The sequence below is a fragment of the Prionailurus bengalensis genome, chromosome A2 (genome assembly GCF_016509475.1).
Source record: "Prionailurus bengalensis isolate Pbe53 chromosome A2, Fcat_Pben_1.1_paternal_pri, whole genome shotgun sequence".
NCBI classification, from domain to species: Eukaryota; Metazoa; Chordata; class Mammalia; order Carnivora; family Felidae; genus Prionailurus; species Prionailurus bengalensis.
The window spans coordinates 103303266-103322731 of NC_057348.1; the positions used below are offsets into that span (position 1 = coordinate 103303266).

The following is a 19466-nucleotide window of genomic DNA, read 5'->3' on the forward strand; positions in this document are numbered from 1 at the left end:
TCCCTACAAGAAACAGGAAAGAAGATACTAGAAGGGGGTTAGACAGATATAAACAATGGAAGTTCCCCTAAGAGAGATGTTTCAGTGACCTGGGTCCATCATCAACTCTAAATCCCCCACTTGCCACTGAGGTGTCTTCCACTTACTGCACCATCCTAACAAGAGACAGCATGGTAATACTTCCTTCCAGTGTTAGTCCATGAGTAGCCCTCCCACATCCCTTGACATAGGTGGCACATCATAACCCATTCAGACATCAGCAACCTCCACCTGATTCCAGCCACATCATTGACTTAATATTTCTAAATGGAAATTTACTGATCCAATACTCCTGATCCAAGGAGTGGAAACACATCAATGTATTAACTACCTGACTAATTACTGTAAAATCATAATTGAAATAAAATCTATTTCCTATGACTTAGATGCTTATTTCAGACCTATTATATGCTCTCTTGGTATTTCTATTTTGTAGGGTTTTATTTCAAAGTAAAATTTGACCATCCTTTACATTGAATGCTGATGATGTTTTTAATCTTTCCTTTAATTAAAAATGCATTTATGGTACAGAATTATTAAAACAACAAAAATCTACTGAGATCCATAGGCATATATCATTTTTCTTGCCTTCTGAGAAAGCTAGCCTAAATAGCTGATGTAGATTAAATACGTTTTGGGAAACCCAGCTGGCTCAGTCAGAAGAGCATGCAACTCTTGATCTCAGCTTCATGAATTCGAGCCCCACATTAGGTGTAGAGATTACTTAAATAAACAAAGTTTTAAATATATATGCATATATATATATATATATATATATATATATATATATGAGACATTTCTAAAATTTTTTTAATGTTTATTTATATTTGAAGGAGAGAGAGACAGTATATGAGCAGCAGAGGGGCAGAGTGAGAGGAAGACAAAGAATCTGAAGCAGGCTCCAGGATCTGAGCTGTCAGCACAGAGCCTGATGTGGGGCTCAAACTCACAAACCATGAGATCATGACCTGAGCTGAAGTCAGATGCTCAACCAACTGAGCCACCCAGGCACCCCTAAATAGGATTATTATTAATAAACTATTTAATTTGGCAATTCAAATCCAATTTATGTAACTGGCTGCAAATATTCTTTAGCATTGATATAATAAGAATGTAACAATCCACTCTTTATTTCATATTTATCTAGCTCTTAGAATTATAGTTTATACTTCAGACAGTTAAAAATGCCAGATATTGGGACGCCTGGGTGGCGCAGTCGGTTAAGCGTCCGACTTCAGCCAGGTCACGATCTCGCGGTCCGTGAGTTCGAGCCCCGCGTCGGGCTCTGGGCTGATGGCTCGGAGCCTGGAGCCTGTTTCCGATTCTGTGTCTCCCTCTCTCTCTGCCCCTCCCCCGTTCATGCTCTGTCTCTCTCTGTCCCAAAAATAAATAAAAAACGTTGAAAAAAAAATTTTTTTAAATGCCAGATATTTATGTTAAGATGGCTTCAGCACTGAGTTAAAAAAAAAATTAACTTAAATTGGCTTACATATTAAAGAATTTACTGGCTCACCTACCTGAAAGACTAAAGTAGGGTAGGCTTTAAATTTGACTTAATTAAGAGACTTCTCTAAACTCTCTTACAGTTCAGCATCTTGCTCACACTGCAGCAGTCTGGGCATTACATTTTTTCAGGACAACATATAGAAGAGGAGAAATAATTTCCCTGGATTCCAAGTTTTCCATTCATACTAAGATCAACTTTTCCAGAAGCCTTCAGTAAACTTTCCTCATACTCTTTAGCCCAAATTATATCAAAGCCCATATCTGCACGAATCATTGATAAACATAATCAATAAGCCATTTTCACCCCTAGAGCTTGGCAAAAGGTGAGCTACTCCTTATAGTAATGAGCTGCATTAAAACAGACTTCTTATAGAAAGGGAAGAGGGGGAAATGGGTGTTAAGTAAGCAACCAACTACTAAGATGAAATTTGAATAATATAATATTTTGCTAGAGAACATGAGTGGAATTGCGTAATTTGGAAAGGTGTTCAGTATGTTGGCTTTTCTGACATCCTGAATGTTACATTATCTGAGCTGACTGTGGAATTTGCTATAGGCATCATCCTTGGAGTCTTGCCAAACCCTAGCATGAAGCTGTATTTGGGTGGTATGCAGAAGACAAAGGTAAATCAGCCATCCTCTCCTTTCCATTGCTATTTCTGGTTCGTCTACACAACATATTTCCTTTTCTTTTTCTCTTAGAGAGAGACAGAGAGAGAGAGAGAGATGGGGGGGGACAGAAAGAGAGAGAGAGAGAGAGAGAGAGAGAATGAATCCTAGGCAAGACCCACGCTCAGCACAGAGTCTGACGCAGGGCTCGATCCCACAACTGTGGGATCATAACCTTAACAGAAATAGAGAGTCCGACGCTCAATTGAATGAGCTGCCCCTACACAAAATATTCTAGGTTTGGCCAATTTGGTTCATGGAAATTTTAATTAGCAATAATTACGCCTCAGATAAACCTCATTAACTATGATACTGCCACTGTACAAAGCTAGTTTATGGAAATTTCAGAACAGTAATAATGTATTTAACTTTTCGAATTGTGGAGAACATTTTTTCAGTATAAGAGTAATATTATCATTTAAAAATACTGAAGATAAGATTTAAAAATCACTAGTAATCCAACCTCTCTAATCCAGTCTTTATTAGAATTATAGCCTTTGTTTTTCTACTAAATACATTATAAACTTCTCTCTATATAGTTATGTAGTTTTCATATCCGTATTCTTAATACTTGCATGAAATTTTGAGGAGTGCATGTAAATAATATAATTGACAATAACGAAGTGGAAAAAATAAAATATTGGCTGTTTCCTACATTTTCATTACTTCCATTACTTGAGGGGGTTAATTTGTTTTCAACCTATCCTAGAAATAAGGTCATTGTTCTCATAAGACAAAGATGGCAGCATGACTGCCTATCTCTCCATATGAACACCATTTCTTTCAATTTTTACTTTTAATGTTTATTTATTTTTGAGACCTAGAGACAGAACATGAGTGGGGGAGGAGCAAAGGGAGAGGGAGACACAGAATCCAAAGCAGGCTCCAGGCTCCAAACTGTCAGCACAGAGCCCTGTGTGGGGCTCAAACCCACTAACTGTGAGATCATGACCTGAGCTGAAGTTAGATGCTCAACCGACTGAGTCACCCAGGCACCCCGATCTGAACACCATTTTTAAGCAATAAACTCTAGATCCAGATAAAGGAAAGAATAATTCAATGATACAACACAAACAAAAAATGCTATATTTGAATGCCAGAAAAATCAAGAACATCATTAAGAAAGAAGGTGTACTACACTATTAATCAGAAGACATACTGCAGTGAAATGCTTGGGAAATCTCATAGGAGTGCCTTACCCTGTTTACATTTTAGTTCATCCATATAACAACACATTGTCCAGGTATAAAACTGAAAAATAATCACTGCCCCTACTTGCTGCCACGAGATATGGAGATTGATAGTATTTTGTAGTCTTTGAAATAATATTTACTTTTCTGGTTACAAAAGAAATATTTATGTTTACTACACAAGTTTTTAAAAACCCAGGAAAAAATATACAAAAGCAAATATAAACTACCATAAACCTACTACTAAGAGACAATTTTAATATATCCTTTAATGTTATTTCTACAATTTGTATGTCTAATACTATAAAATTAGATATAGTTCTGTACATTCCCTCTGTTACTTCACATTGTGAAGGTTGATTTCAAGCCATAGCCTACGAATCTAAAATTGAATGACATATTATGATAGACTGCACATTATGTCAGGATAACAAATCAAAGAATGATCTTCAATATACCTGCATCAAATACTTCCCTACTATGTAGGCAAAGCAAATTCCTTTGATGCGGTCACCAGGCAATAATTGCAAAGGCAGTGGTTTCCTGATGTTGTTGCACTCTCCCCCAAGAAATATTAAAAATGGATGGCCACAGTAGGTCACCAGGGATAGGCTCATGGCCCACTAATACTGCATAGCTCTATACATGCACAATATGGAAAAGATGATCATCTCTATATGCTAAGGAACTTAGTGTTAAGTGAAAACTCTAGAGTCAGCACCCCATACAACACTTGCCTGCCCAATCACTGAGCATTCATCTGGAGGTGTGGTCACTACCTTAAGGTATCTAGTCCAAAAAACTCTACCCCAGTCACTCAGCTTGAGTCTGATCTCTCCCTAGTCCAGAGACTAGAGCCACCTATCTCCACTCCACAATCTGACAAAATGTTTTATGCAGTGTTAGCCTTAGGAAGACAGGGCAAAGGACCATAAATCTACTGGATTGAAAATAAAACTTCCCCATCACTTGTGGACACCTTTACATTTCACATAGAAGGTTGATCCAGGATAAGCAGTCTAGAAATAAAGTAGAAATGTTATCTTTTTATTTGCTTCTATAAAATGATGTGGGCATCTTCCTAAGATTCAGGAAAATATTCTATGGTCTGTGTGCACCTGGGTGTGACAACTGCCAATGCAAAAAAATATACATTGTTTTCCTTCCTACACACTTGACAGAGTGTGGATGTTTCTGTGTGAGAATTTAATACAGCTGGAACATCAGTATCATCAACCTTGTCTCTTCCTTCATCTATTTTTATAATGGCATCCTCCTCTTTCATCAATTTCAGTTGAGCATGTGTGCGTAGTCTGCTCTCTTGGATTGGAACTTCTCATTTGTTTCATTTGTACTGTGACCACTCATAAACATTCTATGGTAGGATGTGGAATCAGAATGGGAGACTCAGTCTTCACTGCACCACTGAGTTGTATGACTTTAGGCAAGTGACTGAATGTCACTAAGCCTCAGTTTCCTCATGTGAAATGGAGTGAATAATGCCAAGCCTTCTTACGTTAGAGTTATTTTAAGGTTCCAGTGAGATAATGTTTATCTGAAAGCTCACTCACTAAAACGCAAGCATAATCATAGCTTCAATGCTTAAACCCTTGAATGGCTTTACTCTCAGTTTAGCATAAGCTCCAAAATGCTTAATGGAGTCCTTCATCACCCTGCCTGATTTCTATCTAGCCTCATCTCCTGCATCTCTCTTCTGGCATTCGACCTTCCAGATACATAGCTCATTTCATGGAGTCATTTCACTTTCAGATAGGAGATGGGGGGAAAAAGTTAATTTGACTATCTTTTGAAAACATCTGCTACCTCACGGCAAGTTCTTCCAAAGCTTGCCTCCAAAATGGCCTTTTAGGGTATGAATCACAGCTGCCAAGCCTCTTGCATGCTGTTCTGCAATACTGAGAAAGATCCTTTGAATACCAAAAAATGCAATATTAATATCAGTGATCTTGGTATCATGACTTTATGTCTGGCCTTCATAAAAGATCATTTACTCATTTCAAAACTGTTCCTAAATCAACAGGTGTTGTGCCCTGTTCAGCTAATTCAGAATGGAGTCAACAGCAGACGGATAAACAGCTTGGCATCTGGCTTTGGCCCTGCTGCAGAATTGCCAAGAGAAGCCCAAGCATCCTGCATCACCTGCCTTTTCAAAGGCTTCTGTTGTCGTACGAATGGCTCATTTTGTGACTCCAGCAATGCTTGAAATTGGCTGTCTGGTATCACAGAATGCCTGACCCTGACCAGGGGGCAAATGTCAAACCATGCCAGAATGTACAGCTTGGTTTCATAATGACTAGCAAGATTCACTTCTTAGGAGAAGGGCATTGTTCTGGTTTGATGCCAAGAACTATAGAAAATTATTGCATATTTAATTGAAAAGTTCACTTTGCTGCTTGCTTGTCAGCCATTTTAAATACTGAAATTATGGAATTGCACCCCCTACTTTTATCCTCTCTCTTACCTTTTTCACTGCCATTCATCAAAATCTTGAGTGGAAATATAAAAGCACTTGATGTACTCTATCTTTTCTGAGTTTCTCCCAGGTCAGTTTCCCTAGAAGCATAGCTTGAAATGGATTTTCTTGGGCAAGTGATCTACTGAGGTAGTGCTTTTGAGAAACTAAAGAAAACAGGCAGGGCAGGGGAAGAAGCTGGACCGTGATGTAGCTTCAGACTGCTTCCACAGAGAGCTTGGGAACCTGAAATGAACTTCATAGGTTGTGTCAACCAGAGGTGAGGTTCTGATAAAATTCTTATCAGCCTAGAGTCAAAAAAATAATGCACCCATGAGCTCTAAGCAGTCAATACCCACAGCATGTACGGATGGGTGCACCAGCCTAGTAATGGTGATCTGTACAGGGAACCGAAGATTGTACCCACTTCACAGATCTAACATATTCATCCCATAAATCTCTACCATTATAATTACTATGATATTATTGCAACCATTGTTTTTGGTAAGCAAACCTATATACAAGTGGAAACTATCTTTCAGCTCTAAACTGAGCTGTACCTATTCAGATTCTATAAATACAGCAAGAAACTAAGAATTTTTAAAAGAGATGTAATTTACTTTTATCCCAGCAAAGTACAGATAGCTGATCATAGTCTATAGGTAATTCACAGAGAACAATGGATGGGTACCAATGGTTTTTGCTGAACCATCTTATTTCAATTTCACTATTATCATTGCAAACAAAGTAAAACAAAGTAAAAGCTAACCTGTTCTCCAAGACTCATACCCTAAGATGACCAAATAAGGATTTACCTCACTAGTTACAATTCAGTACAACTCATCTTTATATCATAAAAGCTCATCCAGAATTGCAATCTTACAAATGCAAACTACACTGCATTTGATATTTTACTAAAAAGTATTTTGATTATTAAAGTCCAATGATTTTGACTTCAATTCCTTTTTATCCTTGCATTTTCTTTGAGAGTTTTCAAAAACCCATTATGACTGTTTCCAATGTTCTCATATCCAAATGTTTAAGAGTATTTTTCTTCTCATTTACCAGATTTTTAAAGCTTAAATAAGTAAACATTATTTTTGTATTTTCTTTCTCATCTAACACTTTGTTCTATTCTGTTTTATACTACAGAGGACATGAGGGCACTAAGTAGGCAGACCTAAAAAACCCAAATTGTTGATAAGCCAATTTTGATACTACAGTGATGCCTTGGGCAATAGTGCAGACATGCCATAACCTTGCAGACCACACTTAAGTGAATTAACCAACAACTTAACCTGGGACCCTAGGCTATCAAGGAGTAGAGGAATTGTCTTCCTACCTTAACCCCCCAAGTACACCAGAAATGGAGGGAGCTTAACCTCTAATGAAGCTTGAATTTCCGTGCCCTTCCCACCATATCTTCTCACTGTTCACACTGTATCTCCTGTTTTGTCCAAAGCCTGGGAAAGGACCTACGATGTTTTCACACATTCATCTATTTTTCTAAATTTTACAGAAAGAATATATGCAAAATTCCTTCTCTTAAAGAGGACTCCAAAAATTATAAATTTCACGTACTATGAAACTTTGATTCTGCCATGCTTACCCATCACCAAGACCAGCCATGTTGGGAGGTGATGAATAAGAACTGACTTTTTGTCATCTGAGGCCCACATATCTTTGAGGACAAAGGAGTAGATTAAGAGCCTGCTTTCATCAATTCATCATCCCTATGGCTAAAATCTTTATTTAGAAATGCTTATCCTGAGTATTCCCACCACATCTAATGGAAAAAACACCCTAGAGGCACTAGCATGTGCAGACTTCATGGTCTCTTTTTGGTTTTCCTGCTCTGTTTGCCACACATCCTTAAATGACAGGCAGGCAAGGGGCTCCCAAGCATTTATGTGAGGATCCAAGACTGTCTCTTCAGCCATGTGTCTGTGGCACCTGAGTCTGCATATGCCATTTAAAATTAAAAGGCCACAGCATTTCAGATTTAATCATAAGGCTGCCAATTAAGGTATCACTTGTCTTTCCATAAAAAATCATTTGGGGATATTTTTCTTTTATCCCCAGGCTCTTATTTACTGTAAATTTCCAGCAGGCAATACAAACTACAGCTGCTCAACCTGTTTGAAAACTATCCGGCACAGATTCATTTTCAAATGGACACTAAATAAATACTCGTTGATGATATGTGATAATCTGGGGAAGATTTTCATTAAAGGTGTTTGATTGGGATCAAATTTTTATGAAGACACTTCTGAGCCAGGATGACTTTTTTCAGAGACATGACTGAACCACTTCAACCATACTAGATATGGAAATCCCTACTGTTTACACCAGCTCCATGAATTATATAATGCCTCTGAAACCTGAATCCATTAATAGAGTTAGAAAATATGTTTTAAAGTATGAGAAGAGCTAAAAATGGTATCTTCTCCTCTAACAGGGAAATCAAATACTAATTTTGTTTGAAGGAGAAATACTAATTTTGTTTAGCAGTGCAAGCTCCTCAGCTAACACATTAAATTCTACTTTTGACGAGAGATATTCAGTTATTATTTTCGAAAATATGTATTTCCAGTTTTTTAAAACAAGCAAATGTATACCAAGACTTAGAGCAATAAAGTGGTTTTAAAACAGTTGTCTTGGCCAGTCAGGTAATGCCTGTTTCTGTAAAATATAATCCCAAGCACTTTTTTTCTTCATCCCATCTGGAGTTCATAGGCTTGAAGCTCCCAGACAATTTTTTTTTTTTTGGCCCTGTCAATGCTCCCTGGGGAAAGCTTGGATTTCATTTTGAGGTCAGGCAGTCAAGGCAATATAATTGTATAAAATCAAAGGAGGAAAAACCTGAATCCCTGCCTTCTTTTGTTCTCTTTGTTTCTATGGATAAGGTCAGAGGTCTGGGTCACTCTCCTTGCACCTTCCAAAGGAGTAGAGAAAACGTTCTTCTCTCCTGATCTTCCCTTTAAGGATTCCAGGGCCATGGTAGTGGTTTATGTCTCTGTCTCATAGGCCCTACCGTCAGAATTCTGATGTTCAAATTATAGTCACATATTAGGAAAAAAAACCAAATCTGGCCACTGGATTCATTCATTGTTAAATCTGTTAATAAAAAATAGTAGAGTCACTGCCTAATACACCATAATATAAAAATAGGAAATTTTTTGGTCATAGTAACTCCACCTAATATAAACCATAGTAAATTAATTTTAGTGATTAGATCTGTTATTTATAGTAATCACCTGTGCCAGTTAAGTAGTGAAGATTGCCTCCTGGTGTTTTAGGAACAGAGTACACACATGTTGAATACTTCCACAGCTCAGCACAGGTCAATTTCCAAAGCAAGCACCAGCTTAGCACTATAATCCATACCATTTACTGTGAAATGGTTGCTCAATTCACACCGTAGTTGCACGTCCAGACACCCCCCCCCAAAAAAAAAAAAATCAGCCTCTTTCCCAGGACTCAGAACTCTGAACAATCATAGTACAGCAAATAGCACCAGACACTATCTGGGAGACAGCCCACTACAAATCAGTGGCTGCTTCATCCCATAATCCTGGAACGGTCAAGTTGTGCACCTCCGCCAAACCCTCAATCCCACATTAACTCCTGACCCATGGCAGATCCAAAACAGAATAGCCTGAGAAAAGTCAAATGTTTGAGGGTTTTTAGGTGGCATTGGCACAGATATACAGAACATTCTCTGTTCAAGTACCCAATTTTGAGCTAACAAAGCCACTGAAATATCAGAGATTTAAATGGAAAGAGGGCTAGTTATCATATTTCTTTGCCAAAGACCCCAAAATACTAGCACAGCTTACATTACCTACATAGGGCATTATTTATACTACAACTCATCAATTAAACATGTAGAGTTTTGAATAGTGTTTTTCATATGCAAAGAGTCAGTATCAAATAATAACAGTAGTGATAGTAACAGTTAACATTCTCCAAGCACTAATATGACGAGACCTGGCCTTAAGGGCTGTGCACATCATTTCACCTGACCGTCATGACACCCCTATAAGGTGATATACTAATATCCTTGTAACTAAAATACTGAGTTTGTATCCCTATTCTGCCACTTATCTATGGTATGACCTTGTGTAAGTCTGTGTGACCTAGTGCAAGTCTTTTCAGAGTCAATGGATGAAGAGCTTCCTATAAACTAATAAATTTGCAGGTAAAATTATTTTATTTTCTACAGGATCAGGTGTCGATGTGCCCACTTGTGATGACTGGCTATCTGGAGAAGGAAAATGTTTTAAATTCATCAGTGTTTGCTGAAATATGACAACCTTCCCATTAGAATACGTGTCATCAACTTCTTTCAGCATAGCCCACCAAGATGGAAAGAGCATAAAGTGCGTGAAGTGTGTAAAAGCTTTCACAAAAGCAAAGAAAGTTTTGTGTAAGCTGCAGGTGGTGAAATTATCCATTCCATCTAGGCTCTATTTTAATAAGTTCCTTTAAAGATGTATTTTTATTATATCCTACAGCTATTTAAAAGGTGTTTTAATAAACACTTCTCTTTTATAGCTGCCAATCTTTTTCATCGTCTCCCTGTGTCCCACAGAAGTTATCAACATCAACACACCATATCTTAAAAGTATTCATTAACGAGGGTAATTATTTGAGAGTTGGGCCTCTCTTTTCCACTTCATGTTCTTAATCAATGATTCTGCAGAAAGTTGCTTCACCGTGTGGGGTTTTGTGAGCTGAGTTTTTTCCCTCCATTTTGGGTCACACCAGGGCTGCTTCTGTGAAATTCAATTAGAACCTTATAATAGTTCTCTGTAAATTTCATTACTTCAAAAACAAACGGTAAGATCTTGAAAAGAGCCTACAACTGCTAGAGAGAGTTTATTAACACTTTGTCAGAATATGTGTTTTTTGTCTTAGGCAGATCAATCAAACCCACTTCAATTGGTGAGTCCCTCTGCTCTCAATGTGAAGAAAACAGACTTGTCTTGTCCCCTCAAAAAATGTTAAAAACACCCAGTTCTTCATAGCTATAACACTATTGGGGAATTTTTCCCCTTTCAGCTTGAAAGAAAAAAGTAATTTCTAATATGGCATAACAATTATTTAGGGACCATAAATGAGTTAGAAAAAAAAAGATTATTTTGGAGTAAAGAGCCTAGAGAGAAAGAAAATTATGTAATTTTAACAAGATTTAAACCTCATTTACCATACTCTTTAACAGAAAGCAAAGGGGAAGCCAGCCCAGCAAATCAACAAAATTATGAGCATATTTAAAAATGCACACACACAAGGGAAGCAAACTGATCAAAATTAGGGAATATCAGCATTTAAAATGTAACACTGTATTCAACAATCTGCTATTTAATTTTTTGTGATTATGTACAAATAGTAAATAAGAGACAGTAATGTTTTATAAGAAAGGGCTAGTTTTAAAGCTATAATTTAGAATAATCTGTGTTCACAATAACACCAAGTAAAACAAAAATGAAGAAAAACACACACATACATAAAATCTATATTTTACCAATCTTCAACAGGGTCTTTTATTATCCCCAAATTCTAAAGAGCTACTTCCTTCTAAAGTCACTGCAACATCTAACTATAGGTACTCAAAATAAAAACAATAAGATTGAATGATAGTACCTTTAGGGTGGACATAATAATCAGTATGAAGAAGAAAAGAGGTTGATAAGGAAATCCAGCAATAATGGAAGGATTGTGAACTGAATGCAGGGATAATCAGACAGTTTTGGGATGGAACGAGCTACATAGCAGGGAAAATTGAATAATTATTTTTACAGACTTAAATGCATCATTTTGAATAACCAGAATTGGCTATGTGATTGTTAGTATATATACTTCCTGTATTTATTTATGAGCTTTGTTTCTGCTTTCTCTTCTTAAACTGTAAGCTATCAAAAGAGCGTCTTTTTCCATTATAACTAATTCCTTTACCATACTTGGTTCAGCACTCTTGCAATGTTCTATAAAGTACATTAAATTTATTTGATGGATTTGATTTGATAGCTTACCAGTATGACAACAATTTTGTTAGTATTTTCATGGCAATGAAATCAGTAACAATCATGTCCATTTCTATTCACTGTATGGCCTTTACATCAAAAAGGTATCATTTTAACTAGTTAAAGACTATTGCTTCTGACTGCCTTGGGGTCAAGCAAACAATAAATAATCACATAATAAATTTTCTTGAATACTTTCTTACAATAAATATTTACATAATGCTTTATGGCTTGCAAAGTGTTTGCTAGGATATTATCCCATTTATTCTTGCTTAAGCTCAAAATATTTCATTGAACTTCTGTTAATTTTAATTTTTTAGTAATTTCTGTTTAAAGAAACATCAGGCCCAAAATGGAGTCACTTGTGCTAAGCCCTATATCAGCAAACCACGACTTAGTACCTAACCTAATTGCAACTTCAGCTTCTCCCAGGAATGTAAACTTTGGCCAATCAATCTGAAAATACATGGTCATCATTAGTGAGGAAAACTGCCCAAAAGTCCCCTTTAATCCCCTTTAAGAAGGGGACCTTATCTGAGATAATGCATTCTTTCCTAAAAAACTTCCTTTTCCTATCCCCTTTCTGCTTTTAAAACCCTTCCTTTTCTACAACTTATTGTAGTTTTTTTTTTCTATTTGATGCCCATAACATAGCCAATTTAATCTTTAAATTTACACAGTTGAATTTTGTTAGTATTTTTTTTGTCTATATCCAACCTACTTTAACCTTCAAGTGGCAAGGAATTTGTCAAGGGTTGGGGAGGGTGGGAGGAACACTCACAAATATCTTCAATCACTGAATTATAATTAATACTTTAGTTCTATCAGTTAATTTGTAGGATGTCAGCTAATTTTAACTCCCTATGTGAGCCAATTTGGTAAATAAATTCAGTAAGAATTATCACAACTAAAAATATACACCTAAACTATCAGGTGAAATATGCCTGTAATGTCTTTGGTAAATGTCTCCTTTTTTACTTGTTTTCATTTACAATTAACCTCTGGACAAAGTAATTAGGTTATCTTTAAAAGTTAGGGTTCTTCTGTTATATTTATATTTTTGGCATAAAGGCTCTTATCTCATCATAAGAAAATTAATGCACACTAAAGGAAATTAGACACTAACCCACACTTTTGGATTACACATCATAACTGAGGTTCAAATATTAGAATTTGAGCTGCCCCGGGGCGCCTGGGTGGCGCAGTCGGTTAAGCGTCCGACTTCAGCCAGGTCACGATCTCGCGGTCCGTGAGTTCGAGCCCCGCGTCAGGCTCTGGGCTGATGGCTCGGAGCCTGGAGCCTGTTTCCGATTCTGTGTCTCCCTCTCTCTCTGCCCCTCCCCCGTTCATGCTCTGTCTCTCTCTGTCCCAAAAATTTAAAAAAAAAAAAAAAAAAAAAAAAAGAATTTGAGCTGCCCCCTGCCAAAAATTTCAATTGGCCACTGGCTCCTGCATTTGTCCTTCTAATGCCCCTCCTTCCAAATTTTGCTAACCTTAGTTATGTAGGACCCTAAATTTCAATCTCATTTGTCTGCCCTCTGAGACTATTGATATCATGCACATTAACTCATCTCAGTCCATTCCTTTAGGGTTGGTCTCATAAACTAATCTGAACTTAGGTGCCACTATGAAATAGTGTATTTGCATTTGAATAAAGACCTTCTACATATCTGGTAATTTCAATGCAAAGAAATGACTTCAGTGATGATTACTTCAAATGCACATCTACAATTTTGTGGGGAACATGAGGGAATTCTACTCATACCACACTGTGATTTCATTTACCTACTGTGCCTACTCACTGACTACAGGTTCTGACTACAAGCCCAAATATGTATGTCATTTATCCATTGAAATGAATAAACTATGCGTGTTGCTCTCAGAGAGTTTATATTCCAAGGCAGTAGTTCTCAACTGATAAGAATGACCTAAAGTCCCTGTCTGGGGCAAAGATCCTGGGGAATCTGAGCTGCATGTGGTCAATTTTGTTCCAATCAAGAAAGGATAATACACAAGGAAGGAAATACCAACTTGACAAAGTAATTATAAGTCTGTTGAATTAGTAATAAAAAGTTAGGGTTTGTATTTTCTATTTGTTTTTATTTCATTGTGCTACTAATTCATTTTGTTTTTAAAAAGTCTGTGAGAGATTGGCAATTTTGTTTAACAAAGTGAGCTAAAAACATGTCTACACAAATCCTGCGAATGAATGTTTATAGTAACTTTATTCACAATTGCCAAAACCTGAAAATAAACATGTCCTTCAGTAGGTAAATGGATATATAAATTATAGTATATCCAAACGATGGAATATTATTCATTAAAAAAACAATGAACTATTGAGCAATGAAAAGACATGGTGGAGCCTTAACTACATATTACTAAGTGAAAGAAGTCAACCTGAAAAGGCTACATACTGTGTGATTCCAATTATATGGCCTTCTGGTAAAGGAAAACTTGGAGACAGTAAAAAGATCAGTGGTTGCCAGAAGTTAGTGGGGAGAGAGGGAAGAACATGAAGATCACAGAGGATTTTTAGGGCAGTGAAACTGTTGTGTATGATATTCCAATGGTGGACACATGTCACTACACGTTTGTGAAAACCCATAGAGTCTGTACCCTAATATAAACTATGAACAATGTGTCAACATAGGTTCATTGATTGTAATAAATGTACCACTTAAGGGCAGGATGTTGATGGTGGGGAAGGGTGTGCATATATGAGGGCAGGAAGTGTATGGGAAATCTCTCTACTTTCCACTAAATATTGTTGTGAACCTAAAACCGCTGTAAAAAAAAAATAGTCTACTATGAAAAAATTGCCCTTCACTACCAATAGTTTGAGAGACACTGCTCTATTTTCATTATGCTTCAACCCCAAACTCTACAGCTCCTCTGACTATATGAAACATCCTGGTAAATCCTTTTAGGAGGCAAGAAAAATGAGGGGGTAGGAGTGATTATTCACTGCGTGTCACAAAGCTTCTTGTAAAAATTGATAGTATGTATTAAAATTTAAACATTTTAGAAATATAAAAGGTAAAATGTAAAAGCCCATCATAACCCATGACCCAGAGGTAAGGAAAATCATCAATATAATGAATTTTACTTCACTATTTTATCTTTATGGCATAAATTATCTATACTCACTTGCAACTTTCTTTTCTTGTTTACTTCATCTTGTACATTTTTCCATGCAAAAAAATAACGTAAAAGTAAAAACTTGGAAGAAGTAACATTTATTGTCTATGTGCCAGACTATGATCTAAAAATTTTATAATGTATTATCAATTTGCTTCTCATGAAATGCTATGATGTACGTATTATTGTACCCATTATGCAGATTAGAAAACTGAGGCCCAGGAATGAAATCTCTTCAAGTTCACACAACTTAAATGGCAGATCCCAGAAATTGTAATCTATATAGTTCTGCTTTATTCTTTGTAACGACCTACTTAGTATTCCTACTTTTTAAATGTAGTGATTTCTATTTTAATACACATTTAAATTATTTCATTTTATGATTATAAATAATGCTGTGACATCCTGTACATGTCACTTTATTCACTTATATTAGTGCTTCTATGCAATAAATTCCTAGATGTGGAAAGCTAGGTCAAAGGTTTCAATACATTTCAATTATGACAGATGTTGGCAAATTGTCCTCCAAAATGCTAGTATCAACTGATGACACGAATCATGTATTTGAGTTCTTAGTTATTTATTTTTACAGTTACTACATATTATCATTTAAAAATTCTTTTTCAACCTGAGGTGTGAAAATATCTTACTATTATCATAGAAAAGCTTAAAGCTGCATTATAAAGATGTGACATTTCTAGAGATGGTTGTACATGGCATCTGGACTTATGAGTCAAATTTCTCTCTCTTACACCCCTTTCTGCTCTACTTGGGGAAAGAAGGAAGGGACACACCTTCATGAGAAGCCCTGGCACTAGGTACAAACGACAGGGTTTGGCCAAAGCTTTGGATCATCTTTTAGAAGGTACTAATTCAACTGTTACCAACTTGCTGTGGTCAACCACCTGTCAGTCATTCTTCACGAAGCATAAGACTCTAGGTTGTTAACTTTGCTAAGGGCTGCACAGGGAAAAAAAAATCATACAAGACCTATCACCACACAATATTCATTGCTTTTCCTCTTCACTGTCTTCTACCTTGAGACCACCAAATACTTCATTTGCATGACATTTCTTCACTTGAGCTGCTATTTGCCGTTTAAATGGCATCTTAGCATTTAAGGTCCTCCAGCTGTCTCCCTTCCCTTCCTTCTTTGGCCGACACTTTTTCTGGAAGTTTGTGAAAAGGCTTGAGATTCATGAAGTCTAAGGTCTTCTGACGATACCAAATGTAGCAGGAATGGAAGCATGATTAGCACTGTGTGACATTATGTCTCTTTAGCAAGGTTTGGCTCAGGTTATAGAACCTGGGCAGCTGCAACACAGACAGAGGCTGTGGCCATTTCCCTTCTATTTTATGATCATCCTGTTTCATTACTTTGAGCTTTCACTACATCCAGGCCTAGCAGTCTGTAGCAGCAGGCTGGAGAGATAAGGCCTTCGGGTAATAAATAAAGTAGAAGGTTAAAACCACTAGAAAGGGAATGTGGGAAATTGTAATGACAAGGCCATATGTTTAGCCTTGGATATGTGCTCTAAGAATAGTTGGGAGCCTTTTTACCCTCTTTTAAGAAAACTTCACATTTACATCTGTCTATCACCCAAACATTCATAAAAGCATATGCTTCACATCCAGGCACAGACTGTTTGATAGCACCCATTTCTCGTTCTAGAGGGTTAAGTGCTAACAGCAGAATAATACAAGTGGCTTCCAGTGAAGATACAATTCTATAGAATTCTGGGTTTTACTGAAGAAAGGAATTAGAAATATATAAATTTACTGATGATTGGCCACAAATAGGATCACCTTTTCTATTTACCCAAATGTGTAGAAAACAGAGTTCTGAAAGAAATGGTGTCAACAACAGAGGGTAAATTCTAACACTATTGCATACAAAATTAATTGAACAATATGGCCAATTGATAAATAAACAGAGGGTGGGAAGAAATCCTTGCTAGTATTCATCATGTTATCTTTGACACAATGACTTGCATAACAATTGAAAAAAATAAAACCCATAATATATGGCACCTCATTTTACTTTTCATTCAAGCTCTCAATTTTAAACATGGATCTGAATTCCACTGTTAAGAAAACATAAGCCAATAATTGTTTGGGAAACCAGAGAATAAAGAAAATTTAAACACCTTTCCTATGCACAGAGGAAAATATTTTCAATGCAGGTTTAGTAATATTTAGGATTCTTGCCTCGTGTAGCTCAGCTTTTTTAGGTTTGGGGGTGTTTGCTTTTCCTGAACACCTCAAATTTTGCTTTTCCATATAATCAAGAAAAAATCAAATCGAGGTTGGACAAAAAGCTACAAATGAAAGGAGTGGCCTGGGAGGCATAAGATGTATTTACTAAAGCACAAAGGCTCCCCCTTGTGATGTGTTATGGGTGACTGAGGCAGCCAGCCAGAAGGCAGCAGGGACTAATGCTGGCTGGCAGGTGTGCATCTGAAATACCAGTCACTGTATCTTATTATTGCCTTTTAATTGATTCAGATCTCCTCCCCTCTAACTATAGAATCAAGTAGTCTAAGTAAAAATTATTAAAAATAGCTACAAGCATTTTTTTAGAAAGCACAATAAATTCCAAATGGATTAAAGATTTAAATGTAATAAAGTACCTAGTGAAATTTTGATGAATAATTTTATGATCTTTGACTGGCAAGAATGTTCCAAACAGGACATCAAAGTCACAAGCCATAAAAGAAGCTGCTAGATGTGATATATAAAATTCCTAAACTTCACTTAACTGCATTTCTTAAACTAAAATTAAAATAAAACTAAGAAAAATATATGTGCAATTTACAACAGACTGGTAGTTAAAACACTTCTGAAAACGTGAGCTCTTATAAAATTTTCAAGAAAGGGACAAATACCCCCTCAAGGCTAATAAACTCACTAAGATATATCTAACTACACTAGTAAATATATATATATGTATATATATATATACACACACACACATATATACATATATATATATATGCACACACACACATATATATTTTTTTTAATCAAAGACCAATATGATAGTTTTTTTTTTCATTTACATACCATCTTGGTCTAGATGTAAAAGAATGATAATAGTCAATGCTGAGCTTGCATAAATATTTTAATACACAGACAGATGTATATACAAGCTTTTTAGGTGGTAATCTGATAATATACACAAAAGGTTGAAATTCATGTATTTTTCTAACCTGAAATGCAATTGGTTATTGAATAGAAATTCTTGCATCAATAAGCAATGAATATCCATAGTATTGCCTATTATAATGAGTTATTGAAAACTGTATTAAATAGTTTCAGATTTGATAAATGAACTGATTTATTTTACAAAAGAATACTATGCAACTGTTAAAAATGATGATATGTTCATGCTGTATGACTCCATTAAATGTCCAGGATAAAAGTCTTAAATGAGAAAGCAAATATTGCATAGCCCTATTTTCTATATTTTTATACACATCCTAAATTCCTAGGAAATTCATAGTTTATTTGTCAAGAATGGTTACACTGGGAAAAGGTGGGAGGAAGTTTGTAGAGGGAGAGTGTAAAACTGGTGATTTTCACTAGTCTTGATATCTTTCTCTATTTTCTGAGTGTTATACAACAGACAGATAAAACTTTTACAATAAAAATTATTTTCCCTTAAAAATTTAGAGTAATAAAATCCTCATTTTATTTTTTTTCTCCATCCTAACTGCTTTTTAAAGACTTCAGATATGCACTGGCAACAGCTAAAGTCATCAACAGGAGATTTTTAATCCATGTATTGACTAATAACTCTGAAAAAAGTTCACTCTAGCAGTTGATTTTGGATATAGATAACTATAGCTAAAATAAAACTTTTAGAATGTAGATTTCTGCAATTATCTCCTCCAAATTACTTCCTCCAAATTTTACAGATAAAAAAAAATTTAAATTAGGAAGATGAAATGCCTTTTCCAAGTCACAGAACAATAGGCAACAAGCCAGAATGAAAATTCAGATACACTCACTCATCAACCTCCTGTTTGGCTACAAATCTCATTTTTGTGACTTATATTGTAAATGAGTATAGGAACAGAATTTCAGATCGTTCTTATACCATGCTAGGGTTCGCTTGAATAATGACATAAATAATGATACGGCGTATGCCTTATTAAGAAGGACATACCCAAACTACCCTGACTCAAATATGCCACTAGTCACAATCACGATGCTGCTGTTGCTGATAATGATATACTACCATAGAACTGTTGCAGTGTGCAAGCCAAGTATTAAATGCTTTATATGCATTATCTTGTTTAATTTTCACTTCTTAGATAGAAACATTGTTTCTGCATTTTCTTGAAGAAACCAGGGTTTAGAAGACTGACTTGTCCAAAATCAGAGCTGGTATGACTTTCTAGTGCCTTTAAGGTATATATA

The 19466-nt window shown here is 36.0% G+C and overlaps 1 pseudogene; it reads right to left on the minus strand.

Annotated features, from left to right (window-relative positions):
• Positions 1-2424: 2424 nt before the first annotated feature.
• LOC122488889 lies at positions 2425-2544 on the minus strand (annotated as a pseudogene).
• Between the last annotated feature and the right edge of the window lie 16922 nt (positions 2545-19466).